Source organism: Cherax quadricarinatus, chromosome 5 (assembly GCF_038502225.1).
Source record: "Cherax quadricarinatus isolate ZL_2023a chromosome 5, ASM3850222v1, whole genome shotgun sequence".
In the NCBI taxonomy this organism is placed as follows: domain Eukaryota; kingdom Metazoa; phylum Arthropoda; class Malacostraca; order Decapoda; family Parastacidae; genus Cherax; species Cherax quadricarinatus.
The window spans coordinates 20385258-20396706 of NC_091296.1; the positions used below are offsets into that span (position 1 = coordinate 20385258).

Genomic DNA, 11449 nt, shown 5'->3' on the forward strand with positions numbered 1-11449 from the left:
AAGTACTGCTGATGGTCCATTAAACTTCTCTGTATAACGGCCAGCAGTAACAGCTTGATTGATTAGGTCTGATCCACCGCGAGGCCTGGTCATGGACCGGGCTGCGGGGGCGTTGACCCCCGAATCACACTCCAGGTAAAGTGTCTAAACAGAAAACTAATAATTAAATTTTCATCGTAGAATGTTTCTCTATGACATTTGGTTAATGCTTTATCAACAAGAAAATTTTAAAATATGATTTTCTGATACATTTTTGCATGCGACTTATATAAATTTGTGTGCGCACGCACGTGTCAGTTGTCAGGACCTGCCTACATGAACTTCTCGGGGTGTCCCTGTACAGACGGCAAGAGTAACTCTGTGGGACTCGACATGGGCGACATTCATAACGTCACCTCTATAGCCGTCACCACCTCCTTTGGCAATGACTCCGTCCTCGCCAGGAACACTAACATCTATGTATGTTATTGTATTATTTTGTTCTATATATCTATCTCAATCTTTATAGATATTTTTATCGATAACTACACATAGTTGTATGCGTTCGCCTTGTTTAATGTATACACAAACTAACTGCTATTAGATTCACAATTAAAGTTACACATATTTACTTAACCTACCTTGGTTTCATTTATGAGTTGCTTAATGTCTACAGCAGATGTAGACATCAAGCAAATTTCATGATTTCTTCAATGTGTATATTGTTGTATATGTATATATGGTGGTAGAATTACTGACAAAGCTCCTGGAGAGCGAAACGTTGCCACAATAAAATGTCACATTAGTTGCACTTGTGTCCTTTTACTTCACAACTTCTATAGGCTGACAATATGTAAATCTCTCAAATTATTAGTAATATCCCAACGCTGTTGAGTCAGCGTGTACTCTCCGCTAGTCTCCTCGTAAATTAAATACATAACCCTCAGTGTGTGCGGACATGTTTATCTCCCACTTATTAACTGACTGACGTGGATTAACTCGTTTCATTGACCCATGCCACAAATGTATGAAGGCTGCTTGAAGCACTTCATGAGATATTTTTAAACTATTACGGATGTTAATAATTGATGGATGTCATATATCAAACTATTAGGGTAGCTTGAAAACAAGCTAGGCATTTGTCATTGACAGCAGGCTGATTATTATTATAATCAAAAAGCGCTAAGCCACAAGGACTATACAGCGCTGCAGGGCAGGAAGGAAGCGAGGGCATCAGGTGGCAAAAGGGAGATGGATGAGTAATAGGTTACGGATGACAGCGGGGTAGTGGATGGTGAAAGGGTAAAGGGCAGCAAGAGACTGAACTAGAAAGGGTTGAGGGGAGTGCGAAAAGTATCATCAGAGTTTGTGGAGTAAATCAGTCGTTGTCAAGAAGTCAATGAGAGAGTCAGGATTAAAGGAGGGTCCATCAGCAAGAAGGGAAGGTAAAGAGAGAGTAGTAGAACGAAGACGACGTTGGAGGTAAATTCTGCGTGCTCGTTGATAGAGAGGGCAGTCTAACAGAATGTGGCTAATCGATACTGGAACTTGACACTGCTCACAGAGAGGAACAGGGTGCCTCTCCATGAGATACCCATGAGTAAGACGAGTGTGGCCAATGCGAAGGCGGGAGAGAGTGGTCTCCCAACCTCGGCACTGATGACAAGAAGATGGCCAGTAACCTATGCTCGGTTTAATAGAATGAAGTTTGTTACCGAGCAGAGTTGACCAACGTTGCTGCCAACGGGTGCGAAGGTGGGTAGCTATTGCAGAAAAATAGTCCAGAAATGGAACACCTCGATAGGAAATTGGTAGGTCATATACTGCTGACCGCGCAGCAGTGTCTGCCTGTTCATTGCCCTGTACGTCAACATGACCAGGGACCCAACAAAAAACAATATCTTTATGTTTGGTAGAGATACGGCGTAGCCAAAGTTGGATACGGAGAACTAGGGGATGAGATGTATCAAATTTTCGTATAGCCTGTAGAGCACTAAGGGAGTCTGAGACTACTACAAATGATGACACAGGCATAGATGCGATACGAATAAGTGCTGCAAGAATGGCATACAGTTCAGCAGTAAAAATGCTAGCTGAAGATAGTAAATGCCCCCGCACGACGCTGTCCGGAAACACTGCTGCGAATCCGACGCCGTCTGAAGACTTAGAGCCATCTGTGTACACAGCGGTGGCATGAGAATGGGAGTGGAAGTGATCAAGAAAAAGAGAGCGGGAAGCCACCGTAGGCAGTTGAGCTATCGAGCAAGGGAGTGAGAAAGAACAGACCCGAACATCTGGAACTTCCCAGGGGGGTAGGGAAAAGTGAGATGCTACATGAACATATAAAGGTGGTAACTGAAGGGAAGACAAGAGTGAATGTAGGCGAAGAGAAAAGGGATGGAGCAAACATGGGCGGCGAACGAATAAAGAATGTCTACTAATATCGGTGACCATTCTATAAATGGAAGGATTGTGTAGATCGTGAGAGCGTACATAGTAGCGAAGGCAATGGGCATCACGGCGATCAGACAAGGATGGAACATTCGCTTCTGTATAGAGGCTCTCAACAGGGGAAGAGCGAAAAGCACCAAGGCACAAACGTAATCCTTGGTGATGGATAGAGTTAAGGCTAGAGAGAGTAGCAGGAGAGGCCGCGGAATAAATCTGGTCACCATAATCGAGTTTCGATAAAACGAGGGCTGAATGTAGGCGAAGCAGAGTTCGACGATCAGCTCCCCAGGAAAGATGAGCAAGGGTTTTAAGAAGGTTTAGCCGGCTGTGACAAGTTGCCTTCAGAGAGGTAATGTGAGGTTTCCAGGATAACCTACGGTCAAAGAGAAGGCCTAGAAACCTGACTGTATCACGTTCGGGGATACGGGAACCATAGAGATACAAAGGATGATCGGAGATAACAGAGCGTCTAGTGAAAGTAATTTGGTGAGTTTTGGTACTTGAAAATTTAAACCCATGCGTGGTGGCCCAAGTGGAAACACGGTCGACCGCATGCTGGAGAGAAACTGCAATAAGATGACAGTCAGCGCCTGCACAAGCAATAGCGAAGTCACCAACATAGAGTGATGACCACATATTGGGTGGAAGAACAGAGGCCAAATCATTTATAGCAAGGAGAAACAGTGTTGTGCTTAGAACACATCCCTGAGGGACACCTTCAGCTTGGACGAAGTCCAGGGAAAGAACATTATTGACTCGAACACAGAAATGTCTGTCAGTTAAAAAGTTCTTAAGGAAGGATGGTAGATTGCCTCGGAGGCCTAAGGAATGGGCCTGGGCCAAAATATTATACCTCCAAGTTGTGTCATATGCCTTCTCAAGGTCAAAAAATATGGCAATAACTGAGTGATTATTCGCAAAGGCATTACGAACATACGTATCCAAGCGTAGTAAGGGGTCTATGGTAGAACGACCCTTACGAAAGCCATATTGACTAGCGGAGAGACTGTTGTGTGTCTCTAAATACCACATTAAACGTCGATTTACGAGACGTTCCATCACTTTGCAAACTGCACTAGTAAGAGCGATGGGGCGATAGTGGGAGGCATCATGTCCTGTAGTACCCGGTTTGCGGAAAGGGAGAACAATGGCAGATTTCCACAGCTGGGGAAGAACTCCTTGTGCCCAAATAAGATTGAAGAGGTGTAAGAGGACTACAAGGGCTGACCGATGTAAATGTTGTAACATACGAATATGAATGTCGTCAGGCCCAGCTGCCGATGATCGGCAAGCTGAGAGCGTTGCCTCCAGTTCTTGAAGTGTAAAAGGCACATTATACTGTTCTTCTCTGAGAGAAGAAAAGTCCAAGGGTACTAACTCTCTGGCAGACTTTGAGGAAAGAAACGAGGGGCATAGATGGAGCCCTCGGGAAATACGGACCAGATGTGTGCCAAGTTCAATGGCAACGTCGAGAGGGTTTGCTACATCAACACCAGCGACCCGTAGAACAGGAGCCGGGTCAGGAGAGTATTTACCACTCAATTTCCTCACTTTTTTCCAGACTGCACTCATAGAAGAAGCAGAGGTGATGGTGGAAACATAGTCTTGCCAACATGTGCGTTTAGCTTCACGGATGACACGGCGAGCGATCGCACGCTTCTGCTTAAAATCAAGAAGTCTCTCAGCAGTTCTATTGTACCGGTACCTGCCCTATGCAGCACGTTTCAAACGTACTGCACGAGCACAAGCAGGAGACCACCAAGGCACACACTTCTGAGAATGCCTGCCTGAGGTTTGGGGTATAGAATGAGAAGCTGCGGTATAAACTGACGTCGAGAAGATGTGTAGGAGCTCATCAATGGAGGATGAAGAAGGAACCTCACTAAAAGCAGTGAGGTGTGAGTAAAGATCCCAATTTGCCCGTTCAAACTGCCAGCGAGGGCTACGGAAAGGTGGTGAATAGGAAGGAGAAGTAAGAATGATCGGAAAATGATCGCTGTCATGTAAGTCTGGTACAACAGACCAGGTGAAGTCTAGTGCAGTGGAGGAAGAGCAGACTGATAGATCGATGCAAGAGAGAGTATGAGTACGAGGATCAATATGGGTGGGAGTACCCGTATTTAAAACATGGAGGGGGTGAGAGGCGAGAAAAGCCTCCAACTGGATGCCATGTGAGTCACAATGAGACCCCCCCCAGAGGAAATGGTGGGCATTAAATCACCAAGTAACAGAAGTGGTGGTGGTAAGGATGAAACAAGAAAGGCAAAGTCTGGGATAGAAAATGCTCGAGAAGGAGAGAGATATAAAGAACATATTGTAAACCACTTATTCAAGTGGATACGGGCTGCAGTGTAATGCAGCGAGGTATGGACAAATAGTTGACAGTACGGAATATCATTGCGTAGAAGAAGGGCACTTTCATTAAAGGTCCCATCTGAGAAAGGATCCGAAGAATACAATAAATTATAGCCTGAGATAGGTTGGAAAACAGCCGAGTGTAATTTTGGTTCTTGTAAGCAAGTACCAACAGGGGAAAACCTGGAAAGCAACATCTGAAGCTCACCCCGATTACCCCTGAGGCCGCGGATATTCCACTGTAAATAGGCCATGATTGGCGATGAAGAAAATATCAGGAATCTGTAGGTAAAGGCACCTACGGACTAGAGGGGTTAGAAAAGTCAACGTGTGGTGGCATTGGAAGACGTTCAGGTAGCGAAGGAACGGAGCGTTGCGAAGAATGGGGTTGTGAAGATGGAGGAGAGGGAAGAGAAGGAACAGGAAGTGAATCAGTGTCCATTGAAGGTTTAGTCTCTGCAATATATTCTGAAATGGCTTCAAGTGTTTCTGAATTCAAAGATGTATGGGAGACCATATTGGAGATAGAAGGAGGAGGGTGAGTAAAGATTGGGACAGTAATGGACTGTACCAAAGTAGAGGGGGAGGGAAGAGTGTAAGGGACTGGAGATGAAGTGTGGGGGGACACAGAAGAGGCAGAAACCTGGGAGGTGGTAGAAGAGGGAGAAACTTGGGAGGGGACAGGGGTGGAAGGCATAGGAGGAGGGTGAATCTCCACACTTGTAATAGAGCCAGAGAGAGGGGAAGAACTAGGTACAGAGACTGGAAAGGTAAAGTGTGGAGGTGGAAGAAGGGAAGGAAGGGGCAAAGATTTGAGCAATGTGGATTTTTTGGACTTCTGAGTAGAGGGGCGATTGGTATTAGGTGTCGTACGAGGTCTTGTCGATACTGGGGCTTGTGAGGAAGGACGCGAAGATGGGAGAACAGACTGAGTTGTAGTCGGGACTTCAGAGCCAAGGACAGCAAAAGGATTAGATGCCGTAGTGGCTATGGGAGGGGTAACAACAGAGGAGGCTGCAGAAGATGGGACCCCAGAAGTGGGGGGATGTTTGGAAACACGAGAATAAGAAACACGGGGTAGTCTCCCTTGGAGGCGGAGATGAGTAACTGCCATAGCATAAGGGAGACCTTCTGCCTCTTTGAGGCAACGGATTTCACGTTCATTTAAGTAGACCTGGCAACGGCGGGAGTACGAAGGGTGAGCTTCATTACAATTAAGGCAAGATGGAGGTTGACTGCAAGATGTATTAGAATGGTCGTCGGCACCACAGACTGGGCATTCGGCCATAGATCTGCAATATTTCGCTGGGTGACCAAAACGCCAGCAATTTCTACATTGTTGCGGTGTAGGTATCACCTTTCGAACTTGTAACCGATGTCCCGCGACATATACAGAGGACGGGAGTTCTCGGCTGTCAAAAGTTAAACGAGCCACATTGCAAGGGTAACGTCTCCGCCCCCGGGCAGGAAGGACATAAGTGTCTACTTTGAGGATTGGGAGATCCTGGAGTTCCAGCTGTTCAAAAATGTCATTGCCACATGACTGGAAATTCTGTTGGACTATGGTGTGGGGCAGAATGACAGTACCACTACAAGAATTGAGAGAAAGATGTTTTTCAATAGTGACAGGAGTAGTATCGATATTCGAAAGGAGAGAAAGATCATGAGCTTGGGCAGCATTCTGGACAGTGATGATGCGCATACCGCTCTTGAGAGCATGAAATGAAATATCTCTACCAACATGACACAGGAGCGCTTTGCCAATACTATGTTCAGAAAGGTAGACAGAAGAAGAAGTCGGTCTTAAAGTAAAGAATTTAGTCCATTGTGTGGTCCGAAACTGAGCGTGGAGAGGGAGTGCTTGACGTGTCGTCTTTTCCGAGTAGAATGGGAAGGTAACGAAGGAGCATCATCAGGAGATTGACGGTGGCGTTTAGGAGTAGGACTGGAGTTGGTCCGGCGTGAAATGGGCGGGCGATTCGAAAATTCCCGTACCGTAGAGGGAGAAGCCAGAAGCATAGTCAAAGGAGAGCTGAGTTCAGACAAATCGAAGGAGTCAGTCGAAGCCCCGGTACCTGAAGCGGGTGAGGAAACAGCACCAGCAAGAGGTACAGGGGCATCAGGAGTGTCCGAAGAGTGGTCTAAACACAAGGCAGGGTCAGAATGGGGTGCAGTATCAAGAAGGGGCCCGGGGGTAGTGGGTTCATGGACTAGGGCTGCCATGGTTAGGTTACTCCTTTGCTTTTTGTTTTTAAGAAAAAAAAAAAGAAAGAAGAAAAGAAAATAAAAATAAAAAAAAGAAAAAAAAGGGGGAGCAGGGAGGAATAGTTCCCAGGAGGAATGAAAGGGCCGGAAATCTCCCTCCGCGCCCAAGAGGACCTCAACACCGCTAGTAGCGCAGATGCAGCATGGAACCCGTGCCATACCCTACCCTTCATGCCAGTAAACCAGCAATCCGGGATAGCAACCTCACATCTGCCGAGCTACCTCGGTGGACAAAAGAGAGGCGGCCGGATATCCGCCACAAAGCATACCTCCTTCGGCCACCACCCCCGGAATCCGAAAGGTGGCTTCCAGAGATACACCCGTCGCCCGAAAGACACCCAAAGCTACTCCGGGATACCGGAGAGGGATCGGGACATCCCCAGGCAATCCAGATTCCACGGCAAACTACGCCACCGCCAAGAACCTCAACGGAATGGGATGGACCCCGGTGTCCTTTCCCCTACCTAGGAACTAGCACGCCTGTGGGAGAAATCCCAAAGGCCAAAAAGAGGAAGGGCAAAAGGGAGGGGTGAGGAGGAGGAGGAATGGAAAAAGGGGAGGATGGGATAGGGGAGGGGAGAATGGGGGGTAATTAGGTTCGGTCTGAGGAAGAAGACCGACAGGGCTAATTCCTCAGACCAAGAGCCTCTTAACCACGCCAAGGAGCCCCCCTTGAAGAGGACAGCAGGCTGAACCGAGTTACATTTAAGTAAGCTTGTATGCTCGCTACTCATATTTCAACACACGTGAAAGGCTCCCTCTGGGTTGATCTTCGATTAGATCACAACCTGAATTTCATACTCTTTTAGCTTTGCTTATCACTTATATATATATATATATATATATATATATATATATATATATATATATATATATATATGTGTGTCGTGCCGAATATGTAAAACTGGTCAATTATACGATTAATGATATATTTTTTTCATTTATGTTAATGTAAAAATTTTTAACTTTGCACCAAAAGAATCTTAGAAAACTTACCTAACCTTATTATAACAAGTGAAATTTATTTTAGCCTAACCCAACTAGATACATTTTAAATACCTTTACAGTAATTTAATACTAAACAAACACAATCAAATATATTTTTTCGTTAGGTTTAGAATGATATTTGCGAAATCATTGCATACACAAATTTTCATTTGTCCTTTATGGCAAGATGAGCGTTGCTATTTAAGCCAAGATCGCAAGTTCTGCCTAATCGGCACGGCATATATATATATATATATATATATATATATATATATATATATATATATATATATATATGCTACCTTGGAAGGATGGAAAGCAGATTGCCTGGGACTATACATGTGCCGCCACATTGGCAGACACCTACTTGCCATACTCCGTAGTGGAAGGGGGTGGAGCTGCCAGCCACAGGGAGACTCAGAAGATCCGCAAATATGAAGACCTTCCCCCTTGCTATAACTTCATCCCAATAGGGTCAGAGACCCTTGGAGCATGGGGCAAGTGTGCTCTAAAGTTCCTAATAGAGCTAGGTGAAAAGCTCATCATAGAAACAAAGGACCACAGGGCGACCAGCTTCCTCTTCCAGAGACTCAGTGTTGCGATCCAGAGAGGAAATGCCTGCAGCATTCTGGGCACGTGGCCCACCGCCGGGGAGCTGGACGAAGTATTCGAGAAGTAGCTCTGAGTTACCTATGTTGTTTTACTTTGTATAGTAGTTTTGTGAATGTTCTGTCATATATATATATATATATATATATATATATATATATATATATATATATATATATATATATATATATATATATATATATATATATAATATATATATAATATATATATATATACACAATATATATATATATATATATATATATATATATATATATATATATATATATATATATATATATATATATATATATATATAGGTTACAGTGAGAGCAGCAGAGCATGTATACATGGAAAAGTGTACATCTCAGTATATATGCCCTTAGATTTTACTTTAATTCCCATAGGTCCATATTTGGGATTAAAATATCCTTGACTGATGGTGAACACTTACGTGCAGCCTTAATGACCTTAATGTAATCGAGAAATATTTTAAATTCAATTAAGCACCCATGCGAGGTAACTGTTTTACAGGTGGGTATGTCTTTGAAGGCCACCAACCAGACTCTGGCGGCTACGATGAGCGATACACCAACTCAGTACTCTGTCCAGACTTACAACGGTGAGTAACACCACTCCTCTACAACGTTGTTACAGTGCACTCTCCACCACTGTGGTGCTCCCACCTTTCACCACTGTGGTGCTTCCACCCTCCATCACTGTGGTGCTCCTACCCTCCACCACTCTAGTACTTTCACCCTCCACTGTGATACTCCTACCCTCCACCTAAAATAGGAATTAAAGTATATACACAACGAGAGACATACACCTCTCATAGTGTATATATATCGGTATTCAAGTAGACATGATAATAGGAGACAGGCATGCAATTGACGGGAAAAAATGAAGGCATATTAAAAACACATGAACAACAGTTTCGCTCCTGGGACCTTGATGGTATGAACAAGGTCCAAGGACCGAAACGTTTTCGTATATTGTGTATATCATTAAGACATACATAGTATATTGAACAGACTCGTTCTGTAAGAAGTCTGATAGATTTTTTTCTTTCCAGTGTCAGCCTACGGACAGTTCGTACTGATAAAGAGGACAGACAACCTCCCTCTATGTCTGTGTAAGCTGCAACTCACCGGGTACTGAGAGCTGCAGCTCACAGGGTTCCAAGACGTGCAGCTCACAGGACATTGAGAGGTGCAGTTCACGGGGTAATAAAAGATGCACAACTTACAGTTCATAATATTCCTAGAGACACATGGGTCTCAGATAATAATGTTCTCTATACTGCTGAATATTCCAGTGTTAATCTACCGATTGCTGTGTGTGAACTGTGTCTGCATAAATTATTTATATCGTAGCTTCATATGCATCTCTGTTATTTGTACTCGGACAACCTCTTCTATCTCTGCATGTATATTCACACTGTTCTTGAGCCCATAATCTCAGATTAAGAGCTGGGAATGTTGTTTCAAACAGCCAGTGGCAGGAGCGAGTCTGAAAGAATATGCTATCTTACCGAGTGTTTGTCAAGCAATGTGAGAGGAAAGAGATATTAGTCAATAGTGTGAAGCCAATGAAGAAAGATGGCAGAGATAATATTAATAGACAATGAAATATGAGCTAGTTACTGGCAGGCCAATTTTCACAGCTTCACCATCGTATCCCTGCACTAAGTGCATTATGTGACAATGTAAAGAGCCTTTATGTAATAACATGCAAGAATATGAAATAATTCGAAACTAAATTAAATAATGTTTGGCTTGTGCACTGAACTATTAAACATTTAATAAGCTTCTGAACTGTGAAATTGCTTCAATCCAGATTGTGTTTTACTGCCGTGTTAACAAGCTCTTCTCAGATTGTTTCAAACTCAACAAGATGACTGTAATTTCTTTCTTAACAAACATGATTGCTTTAATGCAATTCGTTTTAAGAAATGTTTTAGTTATCACTTGAATCATGTAATGTACACGATCTTAGAGACGTTAATTTTTAATAGGCTTACTGATTATTTTACATGAAAAAATATATAAAGAGATTCAAGTTACATTTGTTTAAATAATGCCATTAACTCTTCACAAAAGACATGTGTAACACACGGGTATCTTTACTTTGAAGACATTTCGCCAACCAGTGGCCTTATCAATTCAATACAGAGGTTATTTAAAGGTGTTGAAATTGGACAAAACGAGGTAATCAGTCCCTAAGTATAGATGGTGGCCACCTAAGATGATGACAACGCCTTCAAATAAACTTCTCTGTATTGAATTGATAAAGCCACTGATTGGCGAAACGTCTTCAGAGTAAGGATACCGGGGTGTTACACGTCTAATTCATCAACTTGTCGGTACTGTATACCATTACTGCTACCATAATTATCCACAAAACATTACACTGAATGCAGGGAAGCAGACTAAGTCTGAGGAAGTTACTTGACGCCGAGTAAGACAACGCAGTCAAGCAAGGCGTCGCAGTAGAGCAAGAGTGTTGCAGTCTGGCAAAGGACAGGTTCGGTTGGTCGAATGTGAGGACTAGCGAATTACTGTAGTGTTCATCATACCACCACCACCCTCCTGCTAATACCTCCGAACCACAACCACTTCAGTGTTTACAAGCCGAATGTCCCCCTCTCATGTTTGAGCAACCACTGGGAAGCGGTTCAACGAACCAGTGTCGAGCACATTTTCCATCGGGTCATAACCATACAAAAGGGCATGAGGCTGCTGAAGACCATAAGTCCTGATCACCAGACTGTCCTTCGAAGTCTGGTGGATATTATGCCGCA

At 43.8% G+C, this 11449-nt stretch overlaps 1 long non-coding RNA gene across 1 annotated transcript; it reads left to right on the plus strand.

Moving 5' to 3' along the window:
* Positions 1-303: 303 nt before the first annotated feature.
* Positions 304-10653, plus strand: LOC138855425 (uncharacterized). Its single transcript, XR_011394663.1, has 3 exons — positions 304-459; positions 9181-9268; positions 9722-10653. It is a non-coding gene; the product is annotated as an uncharacterized lncRNA (long non-coding RNA).
* Positions 10654-11449: the final 796 nt, after the last annotated feature.